At 35.7% G+C, this 15920-nt stretch overlaps 1 long non-coding RNA gene across 2 annotated transcripts in view; it reads right to left on the bottom strand.

The window, feature by feature from the left end:
* LOC147584286 (uncharacterized) overlaps nucleotides 1–15920 on the bottom strand; it is a 457950-nt gene that overhangs the window by 15673 nt on the left and 426357 nt on the right. For both annotated transcript variants that reach the window (XR_015255295.1, XR_015255297.1), the window contains 2 exons: nucleotides 962–1012; nucleotides 664–853 (listed from right to left, as the gene is read on the bottom strand). This is a non-coding gene — a long non-coding RNA (uncharacterized LOC147584286). The remainder of the gene's footprint in view (nucleotides 1–663; nucleotides 854–961; nucleotides 1013–15920) is intronic.

The following is a 15920-nucleotide window of genomic DNA, read 5'->3' as shown; positions in this document are numbered from 1 at the left end:
TGTCCTGCAGAGTAAAGAGTTCTGGCCTCTCTATTCTATCTGATCCTTCCCTCCTCTCATCTGCACTTCCGGACTGTATTTGTATAAATGCCAAACCTCCATATTGGGGTCTTATTTTTTTAATGTTTATTCACTTTTGAGAGACAGAGAGAGAGAGAGACAGAGAGAGAGAGAGCAAGCGGGGGTGGGGCAGAGAGAGAGGGAGACACAGAATCTGAAGCAGGCTCCAGACTCCAAGCCCTCAGCGCAGAGCCTAATGTGGGGCTCAAACTCACGAACTGTGATATCATGACCTGAACAGAAGTCAGATGCTAAACTGACTGAGCCACCCAGGTGTCCTCTTATTGGGATTTTATGCCTCAGTATCAACAAGGAAGCCAGAAGGCAAGAGGACAATTTCTCAACGTGATTGTAAGAGGATGTATGGTCAAATGATGCCTGCACGTAGTCGGAGCCCAAGCAGCACTGGTCTCCTCAGCAGTGCCCGAGACGAGACAAGTCACCAAAACAACGGAGACAGATCAGTACTACAGATCTGAAGTGTGCCTGGTACAACTACCCACTCCAATTTTCAGTCCTAACTAAATCATTTTATTGTAAATCTAGGAAAAAGCCATAATTGTTGAAATTGAAACTGAAAACAACAGCATAAGAAACATCTACCTTTAGGGGAAAAGAATCTCCATTGATTGGCCAGTTTTGTGATCCAGTAAAGGGCTAAGCATTCACTTAAGCACTTTCCATGTGTTCATTTTATGGCAGGTAATAGCACAGCTCTGCTCCAGAGTACTGGTTTTGTTGTTGGGCAGTTCTCTCAAAACTTCCAGGAATCAGAAAAGCTTTGGACTTCGGGCTGCAGAGGAAAACAGGGGAAAAATGAGGAAACAGTAAAGCAGAAAGAGGAGTGAGCAGGAGAAAGAAATAAGTAGTTCAAGTAGTTGTAGAGACTGTCCCCAATTACCTTAGGAGCTACTGAGAGACATTTTGTGCTGCTGATGTTCAAGCTTTGACCCTGAAAGAACATCAAGACAAAAGAGGAAAGTGAACAATCATTTAGAAGACAGGGACAATTCAAATCAGTTACTGAGTTCTGGCAAGAAAACACGGAAACCTTATGCCTTGTATAACCAACTCAGGATGATGAGAGACAGGATTATTATCTTAATGATTTTTACACTGAATTATAGAGCCGAAAGGAACTTTGGTGATCATGGGATCCCAAATCTTCAAATACAGACAAGGAACTATAAACTTGAGAAAGTGACTTGTCCAAAGTCAAATAGTAAGCTAAGGGCCACAACAAGACCAGAACACAAGACTCCCATTCTTACTGTCAATGCCTTTCGATAACTTCAGGTGATTTAACTTTCCCAGAGAAAACACAAAGCAAACATTTCCCCCCTACTCAAGAAAAAATTAAATTAAATTAATGAACAGAGTGAAAATAGGGCTTTCAATTATATATTTATATATACACATATGTATTCATTTACATTTATATATAATATACATTTATATATAATTAATAGTGTTTTAAGCAAAAGTACATGTGAAAAGAAAAGTGTATTACTTTTTGATATTTGAGCACAAATTGTTCTTAGTGCTAACAAAAGATTTACTGACCTGATAGGAAATTACTAGCTAAAATCAAACCCACATAGAACCGTTGGCTACTCCTTGCTTTGTTTCATCCTATTCAAAGGCTCCCATAAATACTAAATCTATATCTATTCATAGAACAATGAACTGCCAGCTTCTGCTCTAATGTACCACATTATCTACATTGACCAGATCGCTGCAGAATCTTGGCAAGGATTCCTTCTGTTAGAAAACTAATTCATTGCAGTGAGACACATATTTATGCTTTATTTATGTCTACTGGACAAAAGATTATTAAACAGAATGGATGTTAAGATTACATTAAAAGGTCTGACAGAAGGCAGAACTTCAGAGCGAAGACTCTGTCCTCCTTTAACTCAACCCAGTGCAACTCCTTGCGAACACAGCCTGCTAGTTCAGAGATCACACTGGTTGGGCAGGAGCAGAGGGTTAAAGACTGAGAGAAAAATATTGCCCTCCTTTTAAACAGGGTAATAAACAACCTTATTTTGTTTTGTTTCAACACATTGGTCGTGCTTCTGCTGTTCTAAAATCTGCCTGTGCCGCAAGGGTCCTGGAGGTAACCTGCTTCCGAAGAGGCAACAGGCTTGATTTGCATTGACTCCAGGTGACCTCCCTGCAGGCAAAGCCCTGAGGACACCCTTCTGGAAGTACAGGTAGAGTTTAAAACACAGGTCCTGCCTGTACGATATTTTTAAATTGGCAGAGTTAAGAGAAAGAGAAGCAAAAATTATTACCAACATGATTCATTTTCTCCCAAAGCGCCTCAAGAGTCTCCAGAAATATTTAGCAACACTCCCACTGCATTTGTATTATTTAGATTTATTTTACTTGGAATCAAGTCATTTCTTTCCAACCCACATGTCCGAGGTTTCTCATTATCCTCAGAGCAGTCACATGACAGATGGTAATGGCTTCTTCTGTGCTGAAAAATGTCAATTGTCACACTGTAGAGAGATTTTACATTGTGTTCAAAATCTGCTGAAGAGAATGGTGTCAGTCTTTCAAATATGGCAAAAGGCTTGACCCTACTATTTCATCTAAAGATACAATACTCACAACTGAAAGTGATGTAGAAGGGATGGGACTGCATCTGAGATATTAGGGAAAATACGTTATTTTTCTTCTGATATTTGTGTGATTCATAAAAGAGCAGTGTGTATGGGGGAGGCCTTATTTTGTAGCTGTTGTTATTGTTTTTATATGTTTGATTGGGTAGTTGCTTGGGTTTTTATTTTCCTGAATTGTGTGCAAAATTATGCCTATAAACAGGAGGTATTTTAGATGAGGGTTATTCTAACAAAGCACACACAGAAACTTTTTTTTCCCTGCAAATAACAAATCTCTAACAAGGACCCTAGCAAATGTCTTTGGGAGTGTACCTCTATAGACTTAGTGGATAGTAGAATCACAATACATCTTAACCACTAAATGAATGCTTGTAGAAATTAACTGAGACAAATCTAAAGTGTGAGATTCACTTGACATCAATAGGAACATAGAAATAAACCCTACGGCTTTGGGTAAATATATCACCTGAGCTAGCCCTTAGTCTAAAGAGATAACTGATTTCACCATTCACTCACCTATTTCTAAAACTCAGATAATTCTGAAAGAATATTCCATTTAATCACATTCTTCCTGATTTAAGTTGAATAATTTAGTTCAATAAAAATTGCTTGAGCATATATTGAGCTCCAATGATACAAAAAAGAATAAGATAAAGATAGGTACGCAAGTCACTTTAATATAAATCAAGTACTATTTAAAGGTACAAGCAAAATGTTTTAGGATCAGAGGTGACAGGATGATTAGGAAAGCTTTCATATAAAAATAAGATTTTTACCTGAATCTTAAAATATAAGTGTGGTTTCACCAGATGGAGTTAGTAGATATGGAAGATCATTTTAAGTAGTGGTAAGAGTGTGGAGGTGTCAAAGTGTATGGAATATTTGGAAATATTTGGAAAATGTAAGTGATTTCTAATATGACTTAAGAGATATGATGTGGATGAGAAGCCAGAAAAATTGACTCAACAATTGTGAAGAGATCTGATTTCATCTTATAAGCAAGGAAAATCTATCAAAGGTGTTTGTTGAGTACTCACGGGTTTGTTTGTTTGTTTGTTTTAAGCAAAATCATCTTGGTATTGGGGGAAATAACCAAAAGAAAATATCAATTTGAGGGGAGAGACACTGGGTTGAATGGCCAGTTAAAGGGATTTTTATCATTTTCTATAACAGATAAGGGCCTGGATTAGAGGAATTATTATGTAAATAGAAAGACAAGATTAGAGGTAAAAAAGAGAATATAAAACTAATTGGATATGACATTTGAGAAAGAATGAATTGAAATTTTTTTTTAAAAAGGTTTATAGGTAGCAAGAAATATAACAAAAAGCACTAATGTAGAAGCAGTATTCAGAGCAGTGAATGTGTTTGGGGATATTCTGGAGTTGAGAGACCCAAGGCAGAAATGTTGACAATGTTAAAACTACATACTGCTTTTGTCTCTATGAGTGAGATGGGGATTTAGAGTTGGGGGTTGTGAACCTAACTGACAGTGAAGGCATGGGGGCAGATGAGGTCCTTAGAAAGGAGATGAAATAAGTCAACACTTGCAGGAGCTGGGCTGGGCTGAGGAGTGGCTGGCTCCTCACCAGTGCATAGGGTCAGTACTCCCCACAGGCCTACCTACACAGGGCATACCCTGTGTCCTCAGGCCATTGCTGGCTTCTCAGTCCATTCCGCAGGCAAATCCCTGCAGATTATATGGCACGCAGTCTTTGGTAAAAACCTCAGGTCCAAATGAAATTTATATCAATAAACTGAGACTATAAATAGAAGGTAGATCAGTCCCCCTTAGCAATTGGGTTCAATTTTATCCCTGAAAATTATATTTATATATGCTCTGAGTTTTATCATTGAATTTAGCATGTAAAATCTTTGCATTTTATGTACTTTGTTCATCAAATTATATATGGTATTGTTTCTATTGAAAATAAATAAAAGCATTTCATATTTTTTAACAAATAATGATACCTTAAGACTAATATTTACTTAAGTCATTCTTACTTCCACATACACTATAGATAGCTCTAAAAGCTGGTGAGAAATCTGTCTATATGCTTTACTCTTTGGCACCATTTTCCAGTGTTCGCTGTTGATAACTTCTTCAGAATTAGATTACCACTTTGGTTTAGCACATTACCTACTTAAGAAGCTCAACTGTGTTTCACTATATTTCTTCTTGGCTTGGGGAATATTCAGTATAGACATTAAATTCAAGATTTTCTTTCCCAGACATCCAGATGAAAAAATGGGGGAAAAATCAGTATAAAATTTTAAGCAATGTTTAACTAAGTCAATTTAATATAATTTAATATACAATCATTAATATTTAATACCATGTCTAGCTGTTCCTTGCAGTAATTCTAAACATTATATTTAGAATGCTAAATACTATCAGGAGAGCCTGGGTGGCTCAGTCAGTTGAGCGTCCGACTTCAGCTCAGGTCATGATCTCAGAGTCCGTGAGTTTGAGCCTCACGTCAGGCTCTGTGCTGACAGCTCAGAGCCTGGAGCCTGCTTCGGATTCTGTGTGTGTCTCTCTCTCTCTGCCTCTAACCCAGTCATGCTCTGTCTCTCTCTGTCTCAAAAATAAATAAAAACATTAAAAAAATTTTTTAGAATGCTAAATACTATCTTACTTTCTTACTTTTGTGGGTGATATGGGGAGTAGGAAAGCAAGGAGTGATGCATGAATAGATAACTTAAAAAAAAACAAACACACAGAAACCTCTGTGGTTTGTGATATGTGTTGTAAGAGAGATTTTAAAAAAGCTTCCTATGATATTTCTTCTAATGAAAAAATTATATTCCAAAGGGGCAAGCATAAATTGTAAGAAAGGTAAGATAGTGTGTTGTGGAAACAAAGAATAAATACTAAAAATCCTAGAGGGGCCTTTTTAGAGCATTTAGTGTGCTACTGTGTAGCCAAATCTCTGAGACAAAGAAGGGACTCAGCCCTTCTCACACTGGCATAAGGGAAAGTACTAGGGATAGTAGGCACTGTTGGTAATCTACTCAGATTCCACAGTTATTGGAGCTGCTTTGCCAGCAAAGATAAAGAAGTTTCTGGGAATTTATATCGCCATTTCTTCCCTACCGCACGCCCGCGCCCATGACTGATTGGTGCCAGAGTATGAGAACCCAGCTCCTTTGCTGTTAGTATACCGATGGTTCTGTGCAGTTTAGACTCTAGAACTCCCCTGGAAGAATCAGGCTGAGCTTTGCCTGCTGAACATTACTTATAAATTCTCACTTCGATTCTTACTCTTCTCTGTCTTGCTCCCCTCTCTCCCTTACTGGATTTTCCTGGGAACTCTGCCTTAATACATCCCATTGCACACAAATCCTTGTCTGAGGATCAGTTCTGGGAATAAGGCTGAAAAGATATCCAGAATCATACCATGGAGTACCTTGAATGCCAGCCTAAGGTTAACTGAAATTGGTTATCTTCCAGGTATTTGGCATAGTTTAGGTATTGTCCTTTTTTGGCAGGTTAATCCTAAATAGAAACAGGCTGCCTCTACCATGGGGAAATTGGGGGTAGGGGGGAGACAAGAGGATTAATAAGGCCCACATACCAGAAATTAACCTAAAATCTCTTAAATATGGAATATCTACTCTCCTGTCTTTTCAATGGTTGTTTAATATTGTAAAGTTGTCTACATTTGCTAGTTTAGGATTACAAATTGAAATACAAAGAGAAGCAAGAAAATGGATGCTTGAAGCAACTGGGAAACAATACATTATCATGTAAGAATCTTTTCTTACCTTAGGTAACACCCAGTCAAACCCTTTCACATTCTAACTCTTGGGCAGTGACACCAGAACAACCCTTTGTATCATTTGGACACAGTTACCTTTTATTTAAAAGGGGGGAGGGGGGCAAAAAATGTGGAAAAGCATTTCCTCAGGCCCTAAACTATGCTCGTCATGAATAAATGTTTAGGGATATCTAAACATCAGTACCACCACTAAATGCCCAATCCCAGGGCCCACGTTCCTTAATAAATTGTGTGTGTGTGTGTGTGTGTGTGTGAGAGAGAGAGAGAGAGAGAGAGAGAGAGAGAGAGAGAGAGAAAGAGAGAGAGAGAGAGGGAGAGAGAGAGAGAGAGAGAGAGAGGGTTTACAATCAGTGGGGCATTCTAAAACATAGGGCCAGGGCCTCACTTGCTGAGGTCTAGGATTATACTAAACAGCAAAATGCTGTTTCAACTTTAATTTATGAGCACCATGTCCATGGGAAAATATGCTGAAACAGTTCTTTTTGAAGGTTGAAAAAGTGAAAACTATATACACAAAGGAATAAAGGTTAGATAATGTTTCAATATAAGATACAAACTGATATGCATGGTTTTGTAAGTTAAAATGCATTTTACCAGCTCCACTCTTTCATAAGAAAAAAACTTACATTGAAATACATCCCAGAATATGTAAGTCACATACAATTTCAATAAACCTCTATTTATACATTGCAAACAACAAAAAATACATTATACATTGCAAACAACAAAAAAGACATATTTTCCTTTTTTTCTTCTAAGAATTCCTCACAATAGACATCATCTAATGCCAGTAGACCATTGTTTACTTAGTGGTATTGAAGAACAGAATTTCAAAAATATTCTTCAAGAGGTATTTATAATAAAAAGTACTTTGATTCAGTAATGTAGAGTAAGGTTAAGCTAGTGCCCCTTAAAGGATGTTTTACCCTAGAAAAGGACATCATTTCAAATAACATAGAATATAACTTATGTGTTGTAATCCAAAAATGTAAGCTACGTGACAGAGTGGAAAAGAATAAAACACAGAGTTTGGAGTCACCAGCTATTGCCCCAAGAGGGTCAGTAAAGCATTTAACTCTGACACGAACCCACACACTTAATCTCACCTCTTTGGCAAGTCCACCACGTAAAAAAAGCATATGTTGCTATTACTGAATCACGAGAGCAAACACTTAACACTCACTTGTTGAATAAATGAATAAATAAATGATCAATCTATTTTGACCTCTGTTTCCAGACTTGCAGAATGAGGAAGCTTACATTACTATTCGATGATTGGTTGCGTCTGTATACATTTGATCCAGGTTTGGGAATAATTCAATGAAAATAGGACCTCATTACACTAGCCAACATCACGGTTTGAGATGGTTTGTATCTCTTATAGTTTTCTAACCAGCAGTATCCAGACTCAAAATAAACTACCTGTAGTGCTATGGTTAATGGTAACTTTGAGTGGGATGTGACAATAGAATTCTAGGTAATTAATCTGTATTCCCTTTACTATTTCTCAAATATTTGTTACACTGCAATGCATTTACACTCCTGATTCAGAACTTCCAGTTCTACTTCTACTGTGGGGGGGGGGGGGTGGAGTGCATAAGCTATCTTGGGATTTTCAAAACGCCGTGCATCTTGTGCCTGTACAAATCATAAGACTCTTTGTCTGAACCTCGTGTTACTTGCATGGGAAAGCATGAGTAAGTTCTTCTCTGAAGTTTCAAAGAAACGTTAACGTGCATATGTTTGAGAGGAAATGAGCCATGAATTACAGAACTTCCCAGCATGCAGTCTTGTCCAGTCTTGGCTCTCAATTCCTTCTAAACCTCTTTGCTTCCCTGAAATACATGTCATGTGCAGGTTTTGTTCATGGCCAAGCAAAGGTTTTCCACCGCTTTACAATGGTTTGCACTGGCTTCAAACAAAATTGCCTGTGTCAGGGTAGAGATTCAAAAAAATGTTTATGCTGATATGACTCAAGCTCAGGCAGAATTTCTTATTTCCTTTCAAATGTGTTTTTCAAAACCCAGGGCATATGTTCTGCCTGAAAGTTAGAAACATTTGTGACAATAACTTAGAATTTCCTTTAACCTAATATACCAGCTTCAAAATTAATTATGGAACCATTTTAAGAGTAGGTAGAGAGCTCCAAAGCTATTGCCTATATATGGACAGTCTTACAGCACAAAAGAGCAATACCTATGATTGGCAGAAAAATTGGTAACAATTGTTTTTTAAGGAAATGCATTCTTGCCATTTGGTCAAAAGATAGACATTTAGAATACTAAGGTTTGACAATCATATAAGAAGAAATAGAATAATAAAATTTAAGATTTGGCAAATGTGAAATGTTTTTAAAGTCTGCACTTTCTTCATGGGGAAAAAAGTGTTTCTTTTTGCTTACATATTTTTTTAAGTTTAAACATGTTATCTCAAATACTTCAATAAGTTTGCAACTTTGAAATCAGTTCAAACTTAATAAATGCCTATCAGTGTGGAATGTATTGGAAAGACAAGGCAATATTCTTTACGTTTCTTTCAATATCTCAAAATGTAACTGGAAAGACAAGATAGATCTGTATGCATTAGTTTATACTTGAGATGATTACAAACAGAATTGGAGGAGTGTTCTAGGCTCCCCACTTACATATCAGAGTTCTGTTAAGGCACCAGAGCTAAATTTTCTTGTCAATTCATAATGAGCATCCAGCCATGACATCCTATATATTAACTTAGAAAGCTTTTTGCCTTTCCCTAGTTGTTAGCCAGGCAAGATATAATTTGAAATTCATCTGACCATATCAGAAGAAACCAAGAATTCGAGGTTAGTCTAGAAACCTAGATCTGTCAGTATTTATAGATGGATCATTACCAGATGGCAAGATTCACTAGAAGAAAATATAAACTACTCCCAGGATAAGGCAGTTGAATGTAGTGGCAAGGTGTTATCTGGCTCTCCCCACTTCTCCTACTTTTTGGTCATGGGATGTGGGCATTTATACTGTCCAACTGTGAAAGGGATGAGATCTAGGAAAGGACATGCGATGGTAGTCTGTAGGAAAGATCTCAGATCTCAGAATATGAGACTTTAAATGATGATATCCTTAATGAACAATATATTTCTAAAGACGAAAAGGAAATAGGGTATTCTCATTCAGTTAGTCATTCAAAAGACAGGACTTCATCGTGTAACACTTGCAACAAAAATCTGAAGTATCTAGTTTAGCTAAGAAGAAATATGACAGTAAGCTTTCATCAGTTCTGATGCTTGAATGCCAAAATTTATTTGACTCAAAGAGGTTTTGTTTTATTCAAATTCTTATTAAAACCTCTAATAGGGGCGCCTGGGTGGCGCAGTCGGTTAAGCGTCCGACTTCAGCCAGGTCACGATCTCGCGGTCCGTGAGTTCGAGCCCCGCGTCAGGCTCTGGGCTGATGGCTCAGAGCCTGGAGCCTGTTTCCGATTCTGTGTCTCCCTCTCTCTCTGCCCCTCCCCCGTTCATGCTCTGTCTCTCTCTGTCCCAAAAATAAATAAAAACGTTGAAAAAAAAATTAAAAAAAAAAACCTCTAATAAAGTTGTCTTTCACTTTTTCCTCTATTTTTCATAAAATGACATAATAAATAAATAAACTAAAAGGGTCAATTGGACACACATGGTAAATTATAATGACAGGTGAAGGACAATTATATTACTGATACATACAATTCTTCAAAGTTTTAACAAGGCTGGCATTTCTTTCAAAGTGACTGCCAGGTTTTGGTTTGTTGGGAAAATAAGGAGAGCAAACTGCAACTTTAATAACCTTACATCTCACATAGCCACGAATACTGCAATGGAGACAAAAATGATGCTATTTAACATATATGGGAAAGAATGAAAAGGAGCTAGTATGGGATGGGCAGGGGAATGAAGAAATGTGGAAACAGTGAACCTGATCTTATTTTTGACACATCGTTCACTGTAATGGAAGTATAATAAATTACATAAGATTTTGATATTTCAAGCAGATATTTGAAAGACACTGGAGATTTATGTGCTGAGCCAGGCCATCCGTATATACAAGGATCTCATCATAAAAGGAATGCTTGAAATTGAGAGAAGCAACTTCAGCAAGACGGGCAGTAGTGTCCTAGACCTGGCTTGGACAAGCTTGTGAGGACAACTGTTGAATTTTCAGAAATTTTCCAGTTGATTGTCGAGACAGCCAGTATTAAAAATTAAATAATAGAAACATAGTTAAATGAATTATATTATAAACAAAGGTATTAAATATTCAAAATTCATCACTTCCTAATTATTTTCCTTTTTTATTATCTATCCTCTTGAGGTTATTTACATCTATTATACATTGTATGTTTGCAATATCCAGTACAAATGACAGTGTGCGCTCTTCGCAATTCCTCACTTACTGACATCAAGTTGGTAGCTTAAAAGCTCATTTTTATGAGAGACTATTTGTAAGATTTCCGAATTATTTGAAAAAGTAATCCTGAGTTAGAATGAGATCTTTATAGTGAAAGAGGATCCATGTCACAATTAAACTGCTTTATAATAGTTTCTGGCTAGACTTAATGGTAAAAAGTGAGGCCTCCTACCAATGGTGATTGAAAATCAAAGCCTAGAAGTAGCTGCATTTCACTTGATTACTATTAAAGGGCGAATAGACTGTTTTCGTTTCATTAAGGGAGGTAATGTTCCTGAGGAATTAATGAGTTTCTTCATCAGTTCTTGGGGTGCTCATAAAGTTCCCTTGAAACAACTCATCAAATGGTCATTTATACCCACTCTAGAACAAGTATGCCAGGAACCTGCAGAAATTATCCTTTCTTTTTTTTCCCACTTTCCCTAAGTCAACAACAGAGCAGGCCCAGTTTAGCTCCAAAAGGATCAGATTTTCAACCAAGCCGCAAAATTAAGACTTCTTCAAAATAATTAGAAAGGGTCCCATTTGCAAAAGTTATAAATGAAGTTCAACATTGTATGTTAGAAACCTTGTTAAAAAGGATGTCTCTTAACATGACAAGTAAATGAATGAGAGAATCCTCACATTGTTTCCAAACCCTCAAAGGAACCCAGTGCCATTTCAGACCTGCATGACGCAAACAGGCTAACGGGTGCCAGGAAGGTGCTACAACGACCAGCCCCAGCACATTCTAGCACATTCCATTGTGTTTGCTTAAACTCCACTCGTGAAAGGCAAGAGAATCTCTCTCCAATCCTGCTGGCATGGACTTTTAGAGACATACAGTTGAGAGTTAATCCAAGAATAAGAACAGCTAAAACATGAGGCAATCCTTCAGAAAAGATCTGAAAACAATAAATATATATAAATATATTTTTTCTCACCTCAGGAAAAGCTTCAAGTATTTTGAATAGGAAATCATAAAATTTAAGTTAAAGAGAAAACCCAGAACTTATTAGATTATCCAGGTTCTCTTGAAAGGACAACATGTACCAATAGGAAAAATAAAGATGAGAAAGCCTTCCAAACTCCAGAAGCCTTATTAGTTTGCAGCTGACTTTTCAAATGTTGCGGTTAAATTCCATGTATATGCACTCTTAGCCCGAAAAAGTAAAAAAAAAAAAAAAAAAAAAAAAAAAATAGACTTCAGGACTTAAACAATGCCTTATGGGCCCTGGTTTTTTAAATAATGGAAAAAGTTAGGTGCAACCTAGTTTTCTTGTACCTCACAATGCTAACTAATTTGGTTGAGTTAGTGTTATAGCAATAATTTATTTCTGGTGAACTCCTAACACCTATCAGATTCTTCTTTAACCAAAGCAACACAATCTTTCTCTTCAACCAAACTAAATCAAGCAACTCATAGAAAAAAGACAGTGCTTCCCCACCCCCCACCTCCCCCTTCACTCCTGCACTTCACTGCCTTTTTCAAGAATCTCTTCTAAGACTGAAAGTAAAGTTTATAATAATAATAATAATAAAAAAAAAAAACTTTCTTCATCTCAATCAGCAAGGCAGGTGCCAGGACTGTTGAGACTGTGACTTCAGTATTGCCCTCCCTCTGCCCCACATCTCCCCACTCTCTCTACTTCCCCCTGCCTCCAACACCCACCACACCAAAAAAAAAAAAAAAAAAAAAAAACAAGGTAAAAATTAAAGAAGAATGTGTCTCACCTGAGTGACTGTGAATTCCTGTGCTAGAATTGTTAGTATTTTACAAAAAAAGAAAGTTGGTCATTTTGAAATATAGAAAATGCAATCCTATTTAGAGCAACGGTGAAATCAGACATTGTGTGCTCACTGTGAAGTTTGCAACATTTGACAAATTGTAATTCTGTTCTTCGCAAACTTCTAAACACTTCCTGCTAAGTGACAACAAGCTTCAGCAAGTTTCTACAAACCTTCTGCAGCTTCTTCATCTCACTATAAAGAACAGATGCCGTTTAGGGGCTGCTGTGAGCTCTTCTGTTCTCTGTACAATATGTACACGTACAAAAAGGAATTCACATTCGATGAAAATGTGATAGCCAAGGCCTCCAGAAAGCTTTAGCAGTAAGTGCACAGCACTCCAACAGCTGGCCTAAATCAAGGGCCCTCTGTCAATCACTGGGAAATGTGACAGACTTGTAACTTTGTGGCAAAAGCGGCAAAATTTACAGTTTTAGAGAATCACATCAATAACAAAATAATTTGTGTTGTTAAAATATACAAAGATGCTCCAAATTGTTTTCTAACAAGTTTAATGAAAGTGAATGTATATTTTCATATTTAATATTAGAAAAACTAAAAAAGTAGGTAAATAAATATAGTTCTAGTCATTTTCATTTAAATCATTAGAGAAAAACATACATGACGCTATTTCTTACCCTGAGAATTAATGCCAATAAATTCAAGTTATCAAAAAAAGAACTAATGCATTTTGGGAAATTCAAGGAGTTTACTGTGTACTTGATCTTCAAGTTTATTTTTTAGTAAATTCATTCCCCCTAAATATAAATCTACTAACAGAGTTCAAAAACAGATATTTGCCAGTACAAAAATTTGTTTTACAAAATTTTATATAAATGCTATTGTGCAATTTCAAATTTTATCCAATGTCCTTGTAAACAAGGTTTCTGTCAGACTTTGTGTTCAATTCAATGAAACAAAAATCATTCCTAGTCTGTAACAGTGCTTCCCAGACATTCGTGTTCTTAAGACCTTGATCTTAAGATTCATCTGTGATTCTTGTCAAAAGTAGCAATTACTAGGCATTTCCCCTAGAAACTCAAAGCAGTAGATTTGGATTGGGGATCCGTAGACAATACTTAGAATCAGACAAGTTTGTCACACAGTAATCTTTAAAAAAAATATCGAGAAAACAGTTTTCTAAGACATTTATCTATATACAATTCTAATAATTTTTAGCAGTTTAACTTAAGGACAACTAAGAGAAAACAAATACATAAATAAAAAAGGCAAAAAATTAAAATAAAATTGCAATGTTATAGTAACTGAAATATTTCCATACCTATTTCTTTACGCAAGAAATAAAGAAAAAAGAATGAGGAATTTGCAAATCAAGTCAAAAACAGGGGGAAAATATAGTCTTTATTAAACATACATATCACTTATGTTTATTAGGTAAATGTTGATACAAGATGTTTCATATATGTATTATATATATACATTCACATATATATGCACATAGACATATACACAATATATAATACATATATTAGTATGTATATATATATATACGTATATACACACATAATACATATATATGGCACATCTTATACCAGAATTACTATTTTATATACATACATGTATATATGTATACATACACTATATGATTGTGTGTATATATATTATCACATATTATCATACACTATCATATGGTGTACATATATATATACTAGTTTATCATTAAACTATATATACTATATATATACTATATATATACTATATATATAGATAGATTAGTATATACTATGTATACATATATACATTATATATATGTATATACATATATATATGTATATAATCACATGTGATATATCCTAAGGAGATATATATATATATATATATATATATATATATACTAAAAGATCTAATTTATCACTAAAACTATGTATTTGGGGTGAGAGAGCCAATATGATTTTTTTTACCCGAGGAAATACATTACATGTGTGATATCATAAATTTCCCTGTACTATTCTTTGTAGGATTTTGCCTACACTAGCTTGTCATAATTGGCATCCTCTAGATTGCAATTTTGGTTATCATTGGTGATGATAGATATTATTTGGGTTCTAAAGCTTTGATAAATATTTTGACTTAGTGTTTCCATTCATGTTATTTTTGTTAATTTAAATTAAGTTAATAAATGTATTAAATGTGTGAAGCAAGAGAAAACAGCATTCCATCATTTATTTGCTCAGTGATCTTTAGCAAGTTTCTTAATGTCTCGGAAGTTCATTCCTCTCATCTATAAAATGCTGTTGATAATAGTGCCTGGCTGTTAGGGTTGTTATGAGGAGTAAGTAAATTAAAGATATAAAGTACTCACAACAGAATCTAGCATATGGTAATTGCTTGATAAATACTATTAGTAGTGGAAGCAAGATGGCAACATGTCTTCTCAAACAACACTGTCTCTATAGTGACCATATAACTTGTCACAAAACTGGACATTTCTAAGAATAACCATGACACAATTAATAATTTCATGAGGACAAAGGTGAAAACCTGAACAATAATAGGAAAACTTGTCGTTCAAATTTCATTAGATATGATTTAATTATTAGAAAAAAAGACAAAGTAGAATGAAGTCAGAATAAATTTATAGAACTTTACAACTGGAAGAGACTTTAGGATCATAGAGCATCATTTTGCTATTTTACAGATAGGCAACTTGAGGCCTAGATAGCTGAAAAGGATTTAACCAAAATCTTAACGAGAAATTGGTTTCTAAATCCGGTAGACAGATGGGTCAGAGTGAAGTGGGTTTGTTGTTATGTGTGTCACAAATTACCTTCAGAAGATAATTTAAAACATTGTTTTCTTTGTTTTGTTTCCCCTAAGAGCTGACAACAATTAAAGAAAGAACTAAGTTTTTAGCTAAGTAAGGTGGATTTTATTGTTGTGGGTCAGTCCCAGAAACAAGATGGATAATGGACAGGAAACAAAAGGAGACGGTGCTATTCAAGGCTAGGTGAACACCTAGAGCTCAATCAGAATCTCTTGGTGCGAGTGCTGGGTATATTTTTAAAAGTCTTCAGGTAAATATAATACGCAAACTAAAGACAGGCTTGAAAGGATTCTTTTCCTTTATTAAGGCAATTTGTATGTTAATCTTTTTGTTTTGTTTTGTTAGAACTTCTCCCTATCCCCAACTCCCTACTGAGTTTAAAGCTGATTCTCCCTTCTGTTTGCAGAAACAGAACCTGTGGCCTAGGATAAGCCAACTCCCATGCGGAGAGTACCTTATCTACAGAGCATGCTGC

This window comes from Puma concolor, chromosome A1 (genome assembly GCF_028749965.1).
Source record: "Puma concolor isolate L17-30 chromosome A1, mPumCon1.1.hap2, whole genome shotgun sequence".
NCBI lineage: Eukaryota > Metazoa > Chordata > Mammalia > Carnivora > Felidae > Puma > Puma concolor.
This window is presented reverse-complemented; position numbering and strand designations above follow the sequence as displayed.